This window comes from Spermophilus citellus, assembly GCF_964194105.1.
Source record: "Spermophilus citellus genome assembly, chromosome: 6".
NCBI lineage: Eukaryota > Metazoa > Chordata > Mammalia > Rodentia > Sciuridae > Spermophilus > Spermophilus citellus.
The window spans coordinates 160,520,022-160,542,251 of record NC_138187.1 but is presented as its reverse complement, the minus strand read 5'-3'; positions in this window follow the sequence as shown (position 1 = coordinate 160,542,251).

Sequence of the window (22,230 nt, the reverse complement as noted above, 5' to 3'; positions counted from 1 at the left end):
GGGCAATAATAAAATAGATATTGAAAAAAGCATCCTGGTTCTGTCGCAGATGTAAGGATAGCCAAATTGGAGTTTTGGATATCAGCTGTTATGTATTTGAGCCAAATCATCTTCTTTTTGGTCTGTAGAAATCGCTTTAGTTAATCTCGCTGGAATCCAAATCGGCTGCTGTTCTCCCTGTGGAAATACACAAACAGACCCCCGACTCCAGACAATCACTGGGTCAGGACTTTAGTTAATCTCTCCGGAATCCAAATCGGCTGCTGTTCTTCCTGTGGAAACACACAAACAGACCCCCGACTCCAGACAATTACTGGGTCAGGACTTTTCCATTGTCCTGTTAGAATATCTTTCCAAAGTACCTTGGGCTTATGTACATTTTTTGGACACATATGCCTTTCTGCAGCACTAAGTCCTGATGAATCCAAATTTAAAAAGTTTAGAGTAAAAAGGGTTATTTTAAGTTTATCTTTGGGGAATATATACCCCTTCCCAATTGCGTCTTTTTGCTTTAATAAGTACATTTTAATAGTTGGATGAGCTCTTTCAACTATGCCTTGTCCCTGTGGATTGTATGGGATTCCTGTTATATGAGTAATGCCAAATGATGAGCAAAATTGTTTAAAAGAGGTAGAAGTATAACCAGGGGCATTATCTGTTTTTAACTGTTTTGGAATGCCCACAGTGGCAAAATTTTGTAAGCAATGAGCTATAACATCTTTAGTTTTTTCTCCGGCATGAAGGGAGCCCATCAAAAATCCAGAAGAAGTATCAACTGTAACATGCAAATATTTTAATTTTCCAAATTCTGGCAAGTGTGTGATGTCCATCTGCCAAATATGGTTAGGTATCAATCCTCTAGGATTGACTCCAAGATTAACTTGTGGTAAAAAGGTCACACAATTTTGACATTGTTTTATTATTTGTCTAGCTTGTTCCTTAGTTATTTTAAAACGCTTTTGTAAAGTATTAGCATTGACATGGAACCTTTTATGAAAATTTATAGCTTCTTCTAGTGTAGAGAAAATATGTATGTCATGTGTAGTTTTATCTGCTAAATCATTGTCCAAACTAAGGGCTCCAGGCAATCCTGTATGTGCCCTGATATGTCCTATAAAGAATGGATCTTTTCTGTCCCAGATTAAACTTTGTATAGTGGAAAACAAAGAGAAAACAGTAGAAGAAGGGGAAATCCTACCAGCATCTTCAAGGGATACTATAGCATTAACTATATACTGACTATCAGAAAATAAATTAAATACAGAATCTTTAAACATCACAAAAGCTTGGAATACTGCATTAAGCTCTACCTTTTGAGCTGATTGTTTGGGTACTAAAAATGTAAAAGTTTGATCAGGTGTAACTATTGCTGCTGTACCATTATTTGACCCATCAGTGAATATATTTGGAGCATTCATGATAGGTGTTTTTCTTGTCATTTTTGGAAAAATTACAGGATTCAATGACCAAAAAGACAATAAAGGATTAGATGGTAAGTGGTTATCAAATGAAACATTAGATTTGCACATGATTATTGCCCAAGTATTTAACTCATTAGCTAATTCATCAATTTGATTCATAGTATATGGAGTAATAATTTTATTGGGAGAAATTCCAAACACTCCCTTTGTTGTTTTTATTCCTTTGAGTATTAATTGTCCTACAGCCTCAGGATACCTAGTAAGAACAGTGTTAGGAGAATAAGATAAATGTATCCATAATAATGGACCTTCTTGCCAAAATACTCCTGTAGGAATATTTTTTGTTGGTAGTACAATAAATAATAAAGGCAAACTTATATCAATTCTATCCAAATGCATATTTTCCATATATGTTTCAATGATTTTTAATGCCTTTCTTGCTTCAGGCGTTAACATTCGGGGTGAATTTGGATCTGATGGACCTTTTAGGATATCAAATAAAGGTCCCAATTCTCCTGTTGGAATACCTAGATAAGGCCTTATCCAATTTATGTCTCCTAATAACTTTTGAAAGTCATTAAGTGATTTGAGTTGATCTACTCATATTTGAATTTTTGGTGGACGGACCATGGTTGAGGATAATAGAACTCCTAAATAATGAATTGGAAAATTTAATTGTACTTTATCTATTGCTATCTCTAGATTATAATTTTTTAATAAATTTGTAAGTGTGGCATAACATTCTAACAATGTGTTTTTAGCTTTGTGTGCTAATAATACATCATCCATATAGTGAAATATTTGTAGTTCAGGATTTTGATTTCTAAGTGGCTGGATTACTTTGTTAACATAAATTTGACACATAGTTGGGCTGTTAGCCATCCCTTGAGGGAGTACTTTCCATTCATATCTCTGATCAGGACCTTCATGATTTAATGCAGGGATAGTAAATGCAAAACGTGGACTATCCTCAGGATGAATTGGAATTGAAAAAAAACAATCTTTAATATCTATAACTAAAACATACCAAGTTTTTGGCAAAGCAGACAATTGAGGAATCCCCGATTCAGCAGGTCCCATAATGACCATTTCATTATTAATGGCTCTTAAATCTTGCAATAATCTCCATTTACCAGATTTCTTTTTGATGACAAAAATGGGAGTATTATGGGGAGATACAGAAGGTTGTATATGTCCCACCGCTAATTGTTGTTTGACCAGATCATGGGCTACTTGTATCTTTTCTTTAGTCAAGGGCCACTGAGGAACCCATACTGGTCTTTCTGATTTCCATGTAATTTTTATTGTCTCAGTGGCCCTTTGTGAAAATCCAACCCATGTCTGTCTGTTCCTTGATCTATTTGTATTGGTGCTGCTATACCTTGTTCTTGTTTTTCTAATCTTTTTCCTTTCCTAAAACCTTGTCTAGCCATAATAGTGGGTGCATTTTGATTGATATTATTTGTTAATGTCAAACCTAATTGATCTAAGACATCTCGTCCCCATAAATTTACGGGAAGATGATCCAATACATATGGCTGTATAGTTCCTTCACATCCTTCAGGATCCTTCCAATCTAATACCATTGCACTTCAATGGGGATTAGTCGCCACTCCTAGGCCTCGAAGCGTTTGAGTGGCTTGTTGTAATAGCCAATGTTTTGGCCATTCTTGACGAGAGATGATGCTAAGGTCTGCACCTGTATCCAGTAGCCCATTAAATTCATGTCCTTGAATATTTACTTTTAGTATGGGGCGAGAATCTAAATTTAAAGAAAGCATAGCCCAATCTACACCTGTGGAGCCTAATCCCTTGGAACCTCTTTCTACAGCATGACTGGAAAATTTATCATGTAGGCTTGGTATTATTAGTAACTGTGCTATTCTATCTCCTGGTGAAATTACTGATATACCCTTTGGAGAACTGGCTATAATTTTTATTTCACCTTCATAATCGGGATCAATTACCCCAGGACTTATCAAAAGTCCTTTTAGAGTAGAAGAGCTGCGTCCCAATAATAAGCCTACTGTTCCTTTAGGAAGAGGTCCTTTTACCCCTGTGGGAATGATTTGAACTCCCATCTCTGGAGTTAGTACTGATCTGGCGGAGGCGCAGATGTCCAACCCTGCGCTCCCTCTGGTTTGTCTGATGAGGGATCTGATGGACAATGTGTCCTGGTCACTACCCTGATGGGGTTGCTGGGTTCCTCCAGTGCTCCGTATATTTGTGGTTTGGGGCCCCGGAGCATTGGGGCCCCCTGTCCATTTTTTGGCAACAGAACCCGATGCCTTTGTCCACGATATTGTGGATAAACACCTTGTCCTTGTTCGTTTTTTGATAATGGAGTACCCTCTATGGTGGTTTGAGAACGGCATTCATTAGCCCAATGTAATGGAGTACCCTCTATGGTGGTTTGAGAACGGCATTCATTAGCCCAATGTCTCCCTCTACAGCATCGTGGGCAAATACCCGGTATTCTACTCCTTTGATACCTAGTTTTGTTAAACCCTCCTCCTATGGGGCAATTCCTTTTAAAATGTCCTGTTTGTTGACAATTGTAGCATGTTCTTGGCCTGGCATATAAAGCCTGTTTTACTGCAGCTGCCACAATTTGCCCTTGTTCATTATTGTCTCTGGCATCTAAAGCCTGTTTTACTGCAGCTGCCATGACTTGCTCTTGTTCATTAATGTCTCTACATAATTTAATATATGTGTTTAAATCTTCCTGTTTCCATGGTCTAATGATATCTCTGCACCAACGATTCGCTTGGTCATAAGCCAGTTGTTTTATTAATGGCATTGCTTGTTCTGTATTCCCAAAAACTCTGGTAGCTATTTGAATAAGCCTATCTACAAATTCAGTGTAAGGTTCATTAGCTCCTTGTATTATCTTAGATAATTGACCTTGTAAACCTCCACGTCCTTGTAAAGTCTTCCATGCCTTAACTGCATCTACAGCAATTTGTAAATATACACCAGGATCATATGGAATTTGTTGCTGCCGATCCTCATAAGGTCCCTTTCCTAACAGCATATCTAGATTTCTCTGAGAATAACCAGCTGCTGCATTTCGCCTAGCCGTCTCCTTGCAAAATTCCTCATTGGCAACCTTCCATAACAGGTATTGTCCTCCATTTAGTACAGCTTTACAAATATTAGCCCAATCTGCTGGTGTCATGTTTAAGTTGGTAATGGATTCGACCAAGCTTACAGTGAAGGGTGCTTGAGGACCATAGGTTGTTACAGCCTCTTTTAGCTCCTTCACTGTTTTGAAATTTAAACCCTGGTAAATTCGCTGCCCTCCTACCTCAAATACAGGGCATACTTGAGATCCTGTCTCAGGATCCCAACTATCAACTGCGGGGGTTGGGAGCCTCCCAGCATATGGAGGTGGTGCTGTTGATATGTCCTCTGGTGACAGCATGCTGTTAGTAGCAGTCTCCTGTAGAGGTGGTGCTGTTGGTTGGACACTTACGCTCTCTGATAGAAAGGTGTTAGTAGCAGTCTCCTGTTGTAACTTTTCCCCTGATGGCTTTTTCTGCTCTAAACTTCCTTCCTCTGTCTCACTAGCTCGAAAGACCTTCTCTTTTACTTGAATCTTTTCCTCTGTCTGACTAACTTGAGAGACCTTCTCTTTTACTTGAATCAATATGTCTTCTCCTTCCTCTACCTTTGTCTGAACTGAAGGCTTTGGACTAAGCAAACCAGATACGAACGTCCACAATGGCAATGTGCCAACTGGCAGAGTCCCTGGGTTGTTCTTTTCTATTCTTTTTAAATCTTCACCATGATGGTTCCATTGTGATATATCTAACAACTCCTCCTTAAAAAGCCATGGGCTACATTGTTGTATTGTATCAACGTATGCCCTGACTGCTCTTGATTTTACTGGGAAGCCTCCTTCCTCTAACAATTTACTTAACAGTCTTTCAGTTTGTTTTTTACTAATTGCTGATCCCGTATTTCTACTATAATACAACCCATCAAGATGACGCCAAACAAAACCAAGACAGAATGCAATAAAAATAGAACAACACAAATTCATTATATCAGCCTTTCTATCCTCCTGACATGTGCATCCGTCCTTTCTCCCTATCTGTTCCTCAGACGCAAATAGTTTTTCCTCAGATGTGAGCAGTTTTTCCTCCGTCTCACTCATCTCCAGGGACAGGCAAGTTAAAACAAAAATGAAGCAAAACAAAAGAGGAAACTTAGAATGGCTATCCATCCTCTCGCCCTGCCCTCAGGGGCGAGCAGTTTACTTACCCTCAGTCACTCCCCGTGCGAGCCACCAAATGCCGCCGTCTGGCTGGGCACAATTCAGGAGCCACTTGTCAAAAGAAACTAACTTTATTTTTAGAACTACAAACGCCAAACAAAACCGCTCCTCAGGAAAAAACCCTCAGAGCCCAACTGCCACCACCGGCTTCCCACAAGCCTCTCACCCCCACACAAACCTCACCACCTCCCACAATCCTCCTGCTCTTGAGGCTGATTGGCTGGGTCGTGTGGGCGGAGCCAAAGAAGTCCCCCAATGAGCAGCTCCGTGGAGGAGCCAATCAGCTAGATGTTGCTGGGGCCGCTGTGAGCCAATCATCAGCTGGCAGTCTGAAGGGCAGGGAACAGCCCAATGAACATCACCGCAGAGAAGCCAATCAGCTAGATGTTGCTGGGGCCGCTGTGAGCCAATCATCAGCTGGCAGTCTGAAGTTTGCTGGCAGCTGGAAGTTTGCTGGGGCCCCTTTGGCTGTGGCTCTCAACAGAATGTGATGAACATCATTTTCCAAAGTACATATATGAAGACACAAATGGTGTGAATACACTTTGTATACAATCAGAGATATGAAAAATTGTGCTCTATATATGTAATATGAATTGTAATTGTCATACATAACAAATCAGAATAAAAAATAAAGAAAAAAATGCTCAACATCTCTAGTAATTAGAGAAATGCAAATCAAAATTACTCTAAGATTTCATCTCACCCTAGTCAGAATGGCAGCTATTAAGAATACAAGCAACAATAAGTGTTGGCAAGGATGTAGGGGGAAGGGACACTCAGACATTGCTGGTGGTGCTACAAATTGGTGCAACCAATCTGGAAAGCAGTATGGAGATTCCTGAGAAGGAATGGAACCACCATTTACCCAGCTATCCCATCCTCGGTCTATACCCAAAGGGCTTAAAAACAGCATACTATAGTAACACAGCCACATCAATGTTCGTAGCAGCTCAATTCACAATAGCTAAACTGTGGAACCAACCTAGATGCTCTTCAACAGATGAATGGATAAAGAAACTGTGGTATATAAACACAATGGAATATTATGCTACATTAAAAGAGAATAAAATTATGGCGTTTGCAGGTAAATGGATGGAGTTGGAAATATCAGGCTAAGTGAAGTAAGCCAATACCAAAAAACCAAAGGCTGAATGTTCTCTCTGATAAGTGAATGCTGATCCATACCAAGGTGGGGGGAGGCATGGGAAAAATGGAGGAACTTTGATTAGGCAAAGGGGAGGGAGGGTGCATGGGGGCAGGAAAGATGGTGGAATGAGATGGACATCATTACCCTAGGTACATGTAAGACTACACATATGGTGTGATGCTAGATAATGTATAATCATAGAAACATAAAGTTGTGCTGCAATTGTGTACAATGAATCAAAATGTATTCTGCTGTCATACATACTTAATTAAAATAAATTAATTTTAAGAAAAATCTGTTGTTTTTCCGGGAACCTTCCCAGGGAATGGGCCCTCCAGGAGGTACACTCAGGCTCCATCTCTAAGTCTCTCCTAGGGAGTGAAAATCAAAGAGATGCCCCCAGGTCAACCTGCCCTCTGCACACCACTGAAATTCTAATGATTGAAATCTCCCCTTTTCTTTCCCACTGGAGAACTGCCTTTGGGATATGGCGTTCAGTCTCCCTTCTGCTAAGTAAAAATATAAGAAGCCATTGTTTGGGACCAGGCTCCTGCACAGACAGTGCTGAAAATTAAAACGGAGTCATTCACACTGAGGTTCCAAATCCCGAAGCTAAATCTAAGCTGTTTATTTCACCTTCCAAGAAATCAGCATTTAGAGACAGCCCAGTTTCCCCAACAGGCCAATTTCTATTGGCATGATAATAAAAGTTTCTCTTCTTCAATTATTACACAAAAGAAGTAGCCTGATGTTCATTAATTATTTATTTTCCTATTGTCCCTTCTCCCTTCACTTATTTTTATGTGGTGCTGAGAATGAACCCAGGGCTTTGAACGTGCTAGGCAAGCGCTCTACCGTGGAGCCACAACCCCAGCCTTTTCTGCTTTTTTTAAAGCCCTCCTCAGTCTATAAAACCATCTTTGCCAGGCACTATGGAACCTTGTATCCCAATGACTCTGGAGGCTGAGGTCCAGGAGAATTGTAAGTTCAAGGCCAGCCTTGACAACTTAGTGAGACCCTGTCTCAAGAATAAAAAGGGTTGGGGATGTAGTTCAGTAATAGAGCACTTTGGGCTGAATCCCCCCATACCAAGGAAAAGAGAAATAAAACAAAGGTGGGACCTCTGTTGCTGGATGTTGAAATACTCTCTCTATTTTACATAGTGCAGTGTTGCCAAATGCTAGAATCAAGAACAAAGCCGGCGAACAGCTCTGAACTAAACTGTAGTAACTTCATCTTTTCACAATCCCTTTTGTCCTAACAACTTCACTTCCCAATTCCATTTTTTCCTTTTCCCTTGGCCACGGTCAGTCTTACAGAACTCAGCCCACTGAGAGGGCAGGAGGGAGAGTATTTTCCTAGGTCAGGATAAAAGGAAGCAAATATTTTTAACAAACTTTATATTAGCTTGTAGTGGATCTTCTTTGCCAGACCAAACACAGGTAATTTCAGTTAAATTCATATTTAGCAAATCCTAACACACACACACACACACACACACACACACACACACGAGATTGTGGCCTCATACAGCTAACAGTCTGACAGAGAAAATAAGAAACTTATAGAAAATTATGTCAAGCCATAGAGAGACCAAGAAAGGGCAGAGGAGCTGGGGGAGTTCTTCAAGGTCACAGCATCATCTCTGGGTTCCCACTTGAGTACACTGTGGAGCATAGAAGACCTGGGGGTTCCACAGTGAGGGCTCAATGTCCACGGTATTTTTCAAGCCTAAATGCTGTTCTTGACGATAGGTGACTAGTCCAGCCTAGGAACTCCTAAGAGATACAGTCAGAAGGCTCTGAGAACAGGTTTTCTGAACCGAGAAGGCACTCGGGGCCCACGTCCATGCACAACAGTGTCTGTTTCGATTTCCTCTCCTCGGTTGCTCAGAGGAGTTAGGGAAAGAAGTCTTAAAACCACTGGGCCACTCTGTACAGACTGCTCTCTGAGGATGATAGAAAGTTAACCATGAGCTTCTTCAAGGAGATCAGACCTTGTGAGTGTGGTTCACACAGCTGGGCCTCACACACAGTAGTCGGCCTCCTCACACTCCCCCAGCACCTGCTGGCAAAAGCACTAGAACCATCTACCCAGGGTTCTAAAGCAGTCCCAACTTCACGGGAATCTTCCCTCTTTCCTTCTTCCCTCTCTTCCTCCTTTCTTGTTTTCCTTCGTTCCCTTCCCTCCCCACCTCCAGGGTCTCCCTTGAACTCCTGAACTTTCTGCCTGAGTCTCCCAATAGCTGAGACTACAGGTACGCGACACCATGCCTGGCAAAAAGTCCCCTTTTTGATGAAAGCAAAAATATAAAGCCAAATTTGACTATATATTTTTTCTTTCCACAGGCTCTCCTCCGTCACCATGGCACTGCTAATGCTGGGTTGTGTTCCTTTGTCACCGTCTCACACTGAACACTGGACATACACCAAGACGGCGATCCTGCACAATTCCTCTCTGTATCCCTAAGTGTCACCTGCCTGAAACGTAAGTAACCATTCAATAATAATTTGTCAAATGGGTGAGAAAATTCTTTACTGTGGGAGGCGGCCCCACCCATGAGCTAAGCACCCCTCTCGGCCTTGAGTAAAGGGGGTGTTCCTGTGGAAGGCAAGTGGCCTTCACCTTCGCTTGGCAAAGAAGTTTGCTTCAGCTCTGGACTCGAGCATTACCCAATGGGATTGGGCAACCCCCCTTGAAACCTTATCCCCTGCCTTATTTGGTGTAGAATATTCTATCAAAAATCCTTTGTTGACTTTTCCCTGTAAATAAAGCGATTCTGGGTGCTCTAGTTCTCTTGCCCTCTTGCCTTCAGTGTCGAAGGAGAGCCTTGAGGTCGCAGAGCAGTCCCCCTCCATATGAAAATTGCTTCTATGTCCTGTGCTTTTTTGCCATTTTCTTAGCTTAATGTTGCAGCTGGCTCCTTTGAACCCGGTTCATCTCCTCAGCACAGGTCCCTGGTGAGACTTCACAATGAAATTTTTCACTCACCATCACTGCATTAGCCTAAAATTCTTTTTTTTTAATATTTTATTTTTTAGTTATCGGCGGACACAACATCTTTGTTTTTTTGTATGTGGTGCTGGGGATCGAACCTGGGCCGCACGCATGCCAGGCGAGCGCGCTACCGCTGAGCCACATCCCCAGCCCCAAGCCTAAAATTCTTAAGAGACAAAGTCTGCAGCTAACCAATGTACCAACCACACCAAGCCCTCTCTGTAGTATCACTTGGGACTCAGGCCATCTGCTACAGTCATGCAGTCACACTAGATGTAACTGTGAGGCAGCCCAAGTTCATTTTCTCCAATACTCTCATCCCCATATTGCTCCATTATTTCTTCCTCTCCCACATCTCTAGCCCCTGTGCATCCCTAACTCATAGAATACGACCTCAACTCCTAGTCATAACTGGGACCCAGCTCTGGCCAAGACCAGAGTTTCCCGGGCAGCCTCCCAGAGGTGGTGGACCACCTCCCCAGGACACCCAAGGTGGGTGGTGAGGTTGAGATTTTCCTCCTTCCTATTCCTTGCACACCATTTCTCTCCTGAGGTATCAGTGGTCTTTCAAGAGCTCTCCTAAACCTGGCACCTGCTGGCTTTACACATTCACATTAAGGAAATACATCAAGGAAACTGGCATCATCTCTGTCACCTTCCACGTCCCTGTGAAACACCCTCTGTAAGGGTCCGGCGAAACGTCGGAGAAGGAGAGACCACACGAGACTAGCTCCATGCAATGGCAAGGGGGATTTATTAGGGATCCGTTCCAGCGCACTGGGGCTCCGTGCTCACTCAAGAAGGGAGAGCAGCCCAGAGCCCAGAGCAGAGGTCAAGCAGAGCTTAAGTACACTTTTTGGAGAGGGTGGGGGGCTTTGCATACATCAGAACAAATCATCATGAGGCGCGGGAAAATTGAACAACAACTCTGATACATGATTAGTCCATTCATTGGCGGGAACAGGCTGGGCAGGGGTGATTGGTCACTTCTAAACTGGGTACACATTCAAACTGATTGGTTCAGGCCCTGTGACAAACTGCACAGGGCCCTAGGCTGAATGGCCAGTAGGGCGTTGTCTTAACTATCTCAGGAATCTGGGTGTAACAGAGGAACTTAATAATACCTAATCTTTTACATTTTAATTCAAGCTTTCCAGTTTAGAAACTTTACCCTTTCATTTCCTAACTGCAGTTTGCTAGCCTCTTGAAGCCCCCACTTCAATGATGACTATTTCCACTTCATTCAGCTGTCCCTTCTCATGACCACACCTAGAACTCGTCATCCTATAGGAATTGTTCCACTGACTGACTTTTAGTATAACTCCTCTTCCGAATGATAACTCTGGTCTTTCAAGCACCCACTGGTCTTTCAAGCACCCTCTGTCTCCTAGAAGACAGTCCTTCTACTTCTTTGAGTTTTTGTTTGTTTGTTTATTTTTAGTACCAGGATTGAACCCAGGGGAAATTAACCACTGAGCCACACCCCCAGCCCCCCCCCCCTTTTTTTAAAGAGAGAGAGAGAAATTTTTAATATTTATTTTTTAGTTCTCGGCGGACACAACATCTTTGTTGGTATGTGGTGCTGAGGATCGAACCCAGGCCGCACGCATGCCAGGTGAGCACGCTACCGCTTGAGCCACATCCCCAGCCCCCCAGCCCTTTTTTAATATACATTTTATTTAGAGACAGGGTCTCACTGAGTTGCTGAGGGCCTCCCTAAAGTGCTAAAGCTGGTTTTGAATCCCGATCCTCCTGCCTCAGTCTCCTGAGCCACTGGGATTACAGGCATGTGCCACCAAGCCCGGTCCTTCTATTTCTTGATTCTTTCATTTCTCCCAACCTTCTCTGGAACTTTTCTCCTTCTAAACCCAGGATACTCCTACGTGTTTAATAATATGCACAATTTCTTCATGTACAACCTCATTTTCAGGGCACACCTATTGTAAAGGTAAAATTTCTAAGCTGTTTCTAAGCCGCAAAGCCTGAGTTAAAATGTAAAAGATGGGGCATTGTAAAGTTTCTAAGCTGCAAAGCCTGAATTAAAATGTAAAAGACTAGGTATTGTTAAGTTCCTCTGCTACACCCAGAACCCGAAATTCCTGAGATAGTTAAGACAACACCCTACTGGTCATTTAGCCTAGGGCCCTGTGCAGTTTGTCACAGGGCCTGAACCAATCAGTTTGAATGTGTACCCCGCTTAGGAGTAACCAATCACCCCTGCCCAGCCTGTTCCCGCCAATGAATGTACTAATCATGTCTCAGAGTTGTTGTTCAATTTTCCCGCGCCTCATGGTGATTTGTTCTGATGTATGCAAACCCCCCCCCCCATCGCCCTCCCAAAAAAGTGTACTTAAGCTCTGTTTGACCACTGCTCTGGACTCTGGGCTGCTCTATCTTCCTGAGTGAGCCTGGAACCTCAGCATGCTGAATCAATAAATCCCCTTATGCCAATTGCATGAAGCCAGTCTCTTGTGTGGTCTCTTCCTCTGACGCTTCGCTGGACCCTTACACTATCTTTACATTCTAGATCAGTTCTACAATTATCTTCTCTCTTCCTACACTGGAACTATAATCGAAATGGATAAAATGATACACACGAAAATGGCACCACTAAAAATCAACAACTGAGCCTTCTAAAATGTCTCTTATTACCTCTTAAATATTATTCTAAACCTCAGCCAAATCTGTCAATTCTCTATCCCCCTTACTTCTACGAAACTAGGTGATGATTATCAAATTCCAACAAAACAGCACTCCAACACCTTTACCTAGATTCAATCTGATCCTTTCCAACAGTCCTCCAATTTCAGAGGGCGAGACATCCCTCATCCCTAACTGCATTCACTACTGCCACCCACACAGTGTGGCCTCCAGCCCTCTCTCTTAGACTACCAACCTTTCCACCACCATTGGTTCTGTTACCTAAGCCTTTTTCTGTTACGGACCAGTTAGAAGTTACTTTGGGTTCAGTAACCATGCTTTCTCTGTCACAGTTGTTCAGCTCTGCTGTCACAGCACAAAAGCAGCTACAGATGACACATAACGAGTGTGGCTCTGTTCCAACAAGACTTCATTTGTAGACAGCGAGACCCGAATTTTAAATTTCAAAACACTTTAACAAAACACTTTCATTTTTTAAAAAATCATTTAAAAATGTAAAAATCATTCTTAACTCCCAAGTGACAAAAACAGGCAGCAGGCTGTATTGCTACCCTCTGCCTTCACTCATCGTGATGGTTCCCAGAGGCTGGGTCTGTTATGGGGCAGACTGCTCAGAAAACATATCAAGTCCATTTTGTCCAAATTGGAGAGTTTTTATTTAGCTGGCCGATGACTGCTTCCTGCAAGACCCATAACTATCTCTGCAAGGAATAGTCCCAAGCCTGAGCATTTCAGGGTATTTAAAGGCAAAAACTGCAAAAAACGGCATCCAGGTTGGCATGGCAGCAAGCAAAAAGGGGTACAGAGGCTGAATTGAGCTGTTAGCAAAACAATGCAATGGGTACACTGTATTTTCCACAAGACTTTCCATAATCATAAGCAGAAGGGAAGCGAGTTAAAATGACCCTAGTTGAGTACAAGTTAAAGAACAATTATTAACATCTAGACAATCAATCTCTGACAGGATACACTGTCCGAGAAAAATGGGCACCAAAGAGAGAACAATTTTACACTGTATAAGAACTGCCATTTTGAGTCACCAAACATGCTGTGCTAAGCAACTGTTGATGGGCACAGAGGTGGGGTGCTCCCATGGGAGAAGCGTTTCTTATAGGACGTGGAGTCTCAGTGAAGCCAGATTTAAAGTTAGGTAGTCAGTGTAGTTAAGTAAATCGGGTCTAATCATATCGAGTGACTCTAAAATGGAGGCCATGCTGAGAATGATTCTGGAAACACAGGGCAACTCATGGAATGTTAATGAAGTCCCGGAAAGGCCGTAGGCCAATGTCCACCCCAAAGAAATGTTAATGGAACCCAGGGAACAGCCCCAGCAGATTTGGAGATAGCCCATCCCAAAGAAGTGATAATGAAGTCCTTCCTGCCCAGATTACCTGTGTCCCAACCCTTCCCCCTACATTCCGTCCCCCAAAACTATAAAAAGGGGAGACAACCGCACTTCCACGGATTCCACCTCTTGGGTCCCCTTCTTCCTCCGGAAGAAGTCTTTTCTGCTGTCCTTTAATAAACTTCTAATTTCTACTCTGACCTTGCCTCGGTGTGCTCTCTGGTGTTATTCTTCAACATCGGGAAGCAAGGACTCATCACCGGTCAACAGCGGTAACATCAGGGTAAAATGGAGTCTGTTTAGTCATTGCACATATAGTCTGGCCCATAACAGGCCCAGCAGCAGCTGCCTATAGGAATGTGTTAAAAAGGAGAATTTTCCTGACCCACTCCAGACCTGCAGAATCAGGGCAACCAGTCCAGAAGCCAGTGTAGAGCAGGACCTCCAGGTTATTCTAACACACATTCAAGTTTGAGAACTAATGTCCTATGAAGAAGTTCAAGTCTCCCTGCAAAATAGATAAAAGTTCCTGACTTTGCATCTCAGACTTTTTCTCTCTTCATCCAGTATTTCAGAAATTATCAATCCTTGGGGCTGGGGCTGGGGCTCAGCAGTAGAGTGCTTGCCTAGCATGTGCGAGGCCCTGGGCTCGAACCTCAGCACCACATAAAAATAAATAAATAAAACAAAGGTATTGTGTCCAACTACAACTAAAAAATAAATATTAAAAAAAGAAATTATCAATCCTTGCTATTTCCATTTTCTCACCACAATTTATCACATTTATAAATTTCTGCACCACCAAGGAGTGTGGCGATTCTACTTTCCACAGAGGGGGGAGGACCCAAGGGTTCCAACTCCACTTCCCAGTGAGATTACAAGGGTTTAAAGTCTTTATTATAATTTTGGAGTATGTCCCAAATTTTCTGAAGTGAACATACTCTATGATTCTTTTTTCTCTACAGAAGTTGTTGGGAGTAAGTAAGTTTTGTTTGTTTGTTTTTATACATTCTCAATTCATTCTGACTTGCATTTAGGAAAGCAACTTGGTTAAGTTCACTTTCACTCTAGTAATTTTTGGTCAGTTCACACGTGTTTTCCAGGTATTGCCATTTCATTTTGCAGAAAACTTTTTTATTATTTATTTTTGCTTCCACCATTATATTTATATATCTCATTCCTTTTGAGGTTGCAACAAGCATTTCCATCATCAGGACAGTAAGGAGAGAGGGAGGTCCAAGTGAAAGGATGTCTTTGTAGAAAAAGTAGACTCTTGGGGGCTGAAAGAATTCCCCACGCAAAGACACTTCGCCGGGAGAATTCCAATTTTATTGCAACAAGCTGTGTGCTTATATAGAACTAAAGGGGAGATGGTAGGGCTTAGATAAATGGCAGGCCACCCGTTTATTGGCAAGTTCTTCCAGATATCAGCTCCCTCGCCCAGGAATTAGCTCTCATTGGGGCTGAGGTTCCCCGCCAGCGAGATTTGAAATTGGCGCCGGCGGGAGAGTTCACAAGGGCGGGAACTTTTCGCACCACTGCAGAGAAGAAGAAGGTAGGAAGAAGAAGTCCTTAGGCGCCATGTTGGGGTTTTTTCTCTGGGGTACGGCTGCCGTTTATACTTTTCCCAACAGGGGCAAGTAAGTTTGTGTTTGCTCTCTGTCTCTGTACAGGAGCATTGGGAGAACAGAATGTGAATCGTCTAATGAACTCCTCAAGGAATGCATGAAGACTCACATGCAAATCCCCTGGCTGACTAGCAACGCTTCCATCTGCCGGACTCCTCAGTCATGTGGGCCCCTGGATTCAACTAAGCATGAGTAAAGGTAATTTCACAGTTTGCGTTTTCATGGAACAGATATTTGAAAATCTGCTTCTATGTTCAGAGCACTATATGTTCTAGTGAAAGGGTAAAGTTTCTAAGCTGGAAAGCTTGAATTAAAATGTAAAAGATTAGGTATTATGTTCCTCTGTTACACCCAGATTCCTGAGATAGTTAAGACAACGCCCTACTGGCCATTCAGCCTAGGGCCCTGTGCAGTTTGTCACAGGGCCTGAACCAATCAGTTTGAATGTGTACCCAGTTTAGAAGTGACCAATCACCCCTGCCCAGCCTGTTCCCGCCAATGAATGGACTAATCATGTATCAGAGTTGTTGTTCAATTTTCCCGTGCCTCATGATGATTTGTTCTGATGTATGCAAAGCCCCCCACCCTCTCCAGAAAGTGTACTTAAGCTCTGCTTGACCTCTGCTCTGGGCTCTGGGCTGCTCTCCCTTCTTGAGTGAGCACGGAGTCCCAGCGCGCTGGAACGGATCCCTAATAAATCCCCCTTGCCATTGCATGGAGCTAGTCTTGTGTGGTCTCTCCTTCTCCGACGCTTCGCCGGACCCTTACACTAGAGGCATCAAAGATAAAGGGATGAGGAAAACTGCCTCAGCCTGCGGGGGCTTAATAGGACACAGAGCAGGACTTGGCCCTACCCCCATCTGGCCGACTCTCAATATTTCTGAACTCCGCCATCCCAGAATTTACTCTCAGTTTTCTCATGCTGTTCCCTCACTTGGAATTCCTTTTCCTCCGTATCCACATGCTGCATATTCCTCACAGGTATATGTGGCATCTCTGGTTCTCTGACTTCCTCTAACATTCCACCAGCACTTTAAATGTAGCTCAGACTTGGCACATTCTTAGTGCTACTTTGTATTTTCAGTCATTTTTCCAAAAGCAAAGTAGCAAGATTACTATCTGCATTAGCTACTGCATTTCTGATCTTAAAAGACAGGAAAAATGGATATTTAATGTTGAGAGCCACAGTTTAGTCAGATGACACCTGGCATTTTTGCCAGAGGGAATGGTTGAAAGGTGACCCTGCTCCCGGATCTGGGATTAGGGCCACTCTGGGATTAGGGTGGCTCTGGGATTAGGGTAGATCCTGCTGGGAATAGGGCGGCCCCAGGATTAGGGTGGATCCTGCTGGAATTAGGGCGGATCCTGCTGCCTGCTACTTTGGAGTTCCAGTTGAGTTCTCACGGGGTTCCTCTAAAAATAACATATTTATCATACATTTTCAGCCAAAATTCTAGCACATCTTTTGAGGGAACTGTGATAAAGACACAAATAGATAAGATAATATTGATGATAAAGAAGGATAAATGGAAGACTTTCCTGTAGATATTAAGATAAACCACAAATCCACAGCAAAGAAAATAATCAAATACTGGACCAGCTACAAACAGGTTAATGGTGCAAAACAGGGAGTCCCAAAGCTGAGCCACAAGCATGTGGAAACTCATACCCAATGGAGGTGGCACCTTGCCTATGAAGAAAGGACACATTATCCAGTGAACGTTTAGGAAAACTGGTGCCTGGAGAAAACCCTGCTCCGACTCATAAACTGCAAACCATAGGGGATCCTCTACTTCAATCTGTAAGGGAGGGACAAGGGAATCTGTGGGGACAAGGAAGCCTGGGAGCACGCTTTGTGACCATGGAATACAGGAGCAGTGCGGACTGTCTGAAGAGCACACCATGGTGGGAAGGACTGTGGCTTTGGACACCAGGCACAGGACTGGCCAAGGAGGGTGCCGCGGATGGCAGACAGGTGACAGCTGAGAGAAGATATTTACCACCTCCAAAGCTCTGGAATTATTCCATAGAAAATACAGACAATTTCTTTATATCAATAAGTGAAAGACGATAATTAACAGAAAACTAAACGAAGGATGAAATGACCAATCATAGGAGAATCTGAATGTCTCACTAATCTAAGGAAAAATGCTTAAGCTCTCCAGTAATCAAAAAGTGTAAGTTAAAGTGACAGTGAAATACCACTTCACAAACATCTAAAGGTTCAATAATATCCAGAATTGGTAAGGGCCTGGGGTTGTGGCTCAGTAGCAAAGCACTTGTCTAGCCCATGTGAGGCACTGGGTTAAATCCTAAGCACCACATACAAAAAATAAGCAAATAATATAAAGGCATGCTGTCCAACTACAACTACAAAAAAAAAAAAAATTAAAAAAAAGAACTGGTAGGGGCCAGGCACAGTGGTGCATACCTGTAATCCCAGCTGCTTGGGAGGCTGAGGCAGGAGGATAGCAAGTTCAAAACCAGCCTCAGCAACTTAGCAAGGCCATAAGCAACTCTGAAAGATCCTGTCTCTAAATAAAATATAAAAAAAGGCTTGGGGTATGGCTCAGCTGCTAAGTACCCCTGGGTTCAATTCTCAGTACCAAAAAGAAAAAGATAAAAAAAAAAGAATTGGTAGGGATCTTGGGGAAAAGGTGCTCTCAAATACTGCTCATCTAAAACTGAAGTGAGGAAGCCCACAGGACAGCAAACCCCCATGGCCAGCCCCTTCACGTGGACTCCACATCCATGGCTGGCCCAACGACAACCCAAAAATATTTTAAAAGAATCATCTTACAGGCTTTTTGTTACCGTCATTATCCCCTAAACAACATATATACATACATGTGTAGGTATATATATGCACACACTTAAAAACATTTATATAGCATTTACATTGTATTAGGTGTTGTAAGTAATCCGGAGATCTTTAGAATATATGGGAGGATGTGTAGGTGACATGCAAATACTGTGACATTTATCTCAGGGACATGAGCATCTGTGGACTTTGGTATCCACAGAGGGTCCTGGAACTAGCTTCCCACAGATAACAAGGGACGGCTATATTTACACAACTAAATATGTCCCAGCAATCCCACTCACTCCTAGGAATGAACCCTAGAGAAGCTTGCATGCAAGTCATTACAGGAATACGAATGAGGATGTGTGCTTAAGCATTGTTTGCAGTAGCAGGGAATTGGAAGCAGCTTAGGGGCTCATGATCAAGGATATAACTTTGTCACATGTGACAGATGAACTTGGTGGAAAATCAGGCAACAGTCAAAATTAATGAACCTACACATCCAGCTATATGGTCAGTTCTTGAAGACTTAATGTCAAAAGGAAATATATATATATGTGAAACAAAATGTATAGCACAGTGCCAATGTAAACTAAGTTGGGTGGGGTTGTAGCTCAGGGTAGAGCACTTGCCTAGCACACATGAAGCACTGGGTTCAATCCCTAGCACCACATAAAAAAAAAAATAAGCAAAATAAAGGTATTGTGTCCATCTACAACCAAATATATATATTTTAAAAATAAAATACCCTAAGCAGCAGTTCTCAAGGATTCAGGTAGATGCCAAAGAGGGAGATGGAAGAAAGGAGAACTGGGATCAGGAATGAAGAGAAAGGGGGGAGAGGACCCTGTACCCATATGTGATAACAGGATGTGACCCTGTGATTCTTTCAATTGCTTAGGGGGAAACTGTGAACCATCTTTGATTTCTTTGTGGTCTATCACACCCCACACTGAATCCATTAGCAAATCCCTCTTATACAAGATCTTTTTTTTTTTTTTTAAAGAGAGAGTGAAAGAGGAGAGAGAGAGAGAGAGAGAGAGAGAGAGAGAGAGAGAGAGAGAGAGAGAATTTTTTAATATTTATTATTTTTTAGTTCTCGGCGGACACAACATCTTTGTTGGTATGTGGTGCTGAGGATTGAACCCGGGCCGCACGCATGCCAGGCGAGCGCGCTACCGCTTGAGCCACATCCCCAGCCCCAAGATCTTTTTTTTTTTTTAAAGAGAGAGTGAGAGGGGGACAGAGAGAGAGAGAGAGAGAATTTTAACATTTATTTATTTTTTCTTAGTTCTCGGCGGACACAACATCTTCGTTTGTATGTGGTGCTGAGGATCGAACCCGGGCCGCACGCACGCTAGGCGAGCACGCTACCGCTTGAGCCACATCCCCAGCCCCTTATACAAGATCTTAATCCAGTCATTTCTACTCTTTCCTCTCGGGACCACTCTGGAATTTGTCACCGTTACCGCTGGCCTGGTATTCCAGTCTTTGCCTTTTCACCTGCCCACCTTTGGTCCACTGTCAACGCAGCAACCAGGACGATCCTATGAAACCTTCGTCAGATTGCATCCAGTTCTGCTTAAGATCCTCTGACTTCCTGCCTCATCCAATGAAAGCCAAGTCCTGACGGTCCACAAGATCATGTGAGCCAGACAATCCTCCCTCCATGCCTCTCTAGCCTCCTCTCCCTACGCTCTCCCCCGCCACCTCCTCATGGCACGGTGCCCACCTACTATCCTGGAATACACGGAGCACACCCTTGATCAGGGGTGTTTGCAGGTGTCTTCCCTTCTGTCTGGAATGTTCTTTCCCTAGAGTTCCAAATAGCTTGTTCCCTCAATTCCCTCAGATCTTTATTCAAAAGCTTTAATAAGACCTTCCCTGTACACTGCTTAAAATTATAATCCTCAAGTAGAAAAACATCTGAACAAGATGAGAAAAAGATCTCAATGCACATCATGCCAAAGAAGTACAGATGGTAAATATGTGTGAAGATGTGGAATGTCATCAGGGCATTGCAATTAAAATGAGACCCCAAAATATGCCCTCAGAATGGCTAAAATAAAAATTAAATTAATTTCCATTTTCTTGACAGCACCAAATGCTGGTAAGGACATAGGACAAGAGAAACTTTCGTTCATTGCTGGGAGAAGTGCAAAATGGCTCTGCTCCTTTGGAAGAGAGTTTGGCAGGTAACTACAAAACTAAACACACAAAGATCATATGACCCAGCAATGGGCTCCAGGTTATTTACACAAATGAGTTGAAGACTTATGTCTACAGTAAAACCTGCATGTGAACGTTTACAGCAACTTTATTCATAACTGTCAAAAACTTGGAAGCAACCACGATGTCTCTCAATAGGTAAGTGGATAAACAAACTGAGGTACGTTTGTATAATACGGTAGTATTCAGTGATCAAAAGGAACAAGCTATCAAGCCATAAAATGTCATGGAGGAAACTTTAATGCATATTTCTGAATTAAGGAAACCAGTCTGACAGGCTATATGCTGAATGATCCAGCTGTATGACACTCTAGAAAAGGCAAAAGTAGAGAAATAGGGGAAAAAAAGAGAGAGATTGATGGTGGTCAATGGTTAAAAGGAAGGGAGAGGTGACTAGGTAGAGAAAGGGGTTTCAAAGCAGTGAGACTATTCATAGGATATTACAATAGTGGATAATTAACATCATGCATATGGCCAAATCCATAGAACTGTACAACAGGAGAGTGAAGCCAAATGTAAATGGAGGACTTTAGTTAATAATGATGTATCATCATTTATTCATCAATTCCAACAAATGGTCCCACTAATACTAGATATTAATAATATGGACATGGTGTTTGGGGGAGAGAACTACCGGAACTCTGTACTTCCTATTTAGAAGTTAAACTTCTCTAAAAAACTCAGTTGATTTTATTTTATTTTTTTAACTTTTTTGATTTTAAAAAAACTGCCCACTCTCTACACAAATTTTCCCTGTGTCCCTGTGCTACTTGACTTATGTAGCATTTACCATCCAACATGTTTTTTACTGGCTTATTTTGTTACTATCTGGTCTGATACACTACCTCACCACACTCACCCACCCAAACACAGAGTTAAGTTCCCCTAGAGTAGGAAATTTTTTTTAACATTTTATTTTTATATAATTTAAACTTACAGAAAATTTACAAGACTAGATCAAGGAATTGCTACATATTCTTTATCTATATTCATCAGTTGTTTTTATTATACCTTTGGTCCCATTTGATTTAACTTTCTCCCTCTTTCTCTCTTCTTTCTTCCTCCATGTTTCATGTATATCTGTCTCTCTATCTGCGACATAGGCTGGTATCATGGATTAAAAAAACAAATCCAACAATATGCTGCCTCCAGGAGACACATCTGATTGGAAAAGACATACACAGGCTCAAGGTGAAAGGTTGGGAAAAAATATACCACGCACACGGTCCTCGTAAGCAAGCAGGGGTGTCTATTCTCATATCGAATAAAATCGACTTCAAGATTAAGTTAATCAAAAGGGATAAGGAAGGACATTATATACTGTTAAAAGGAACCATTCACCAACAAGACATAACAATTATCAATATTTATGCACCAAATAATGGCGCTGCGACGTTCATAAAACAAACTCTTCCTCAAGTTCAAGAATCAAATAGACCACAACACAATAATTATGGGTGACTTCAACACACCTCTCTCACCATTGGACAGATCCTCCAAACAAAAGTTGAATAAAGAAACTATTGAGGGCTGGGGATGTGGCTCAAGCGGTAGCGCGCTCGCCTGGCATGCGTGCGGCCCAGGTTCGATCCTCAGCACCACATACCAACAAAGATGTTGTGTCCGCCGAGAACTAAAAAATAAATATTAAAAATTCTCTCTCTCACTCTCTCTCCTCTCTCACTCTCTCTTAAAAAAAAAAAAAGAAACTATTGAC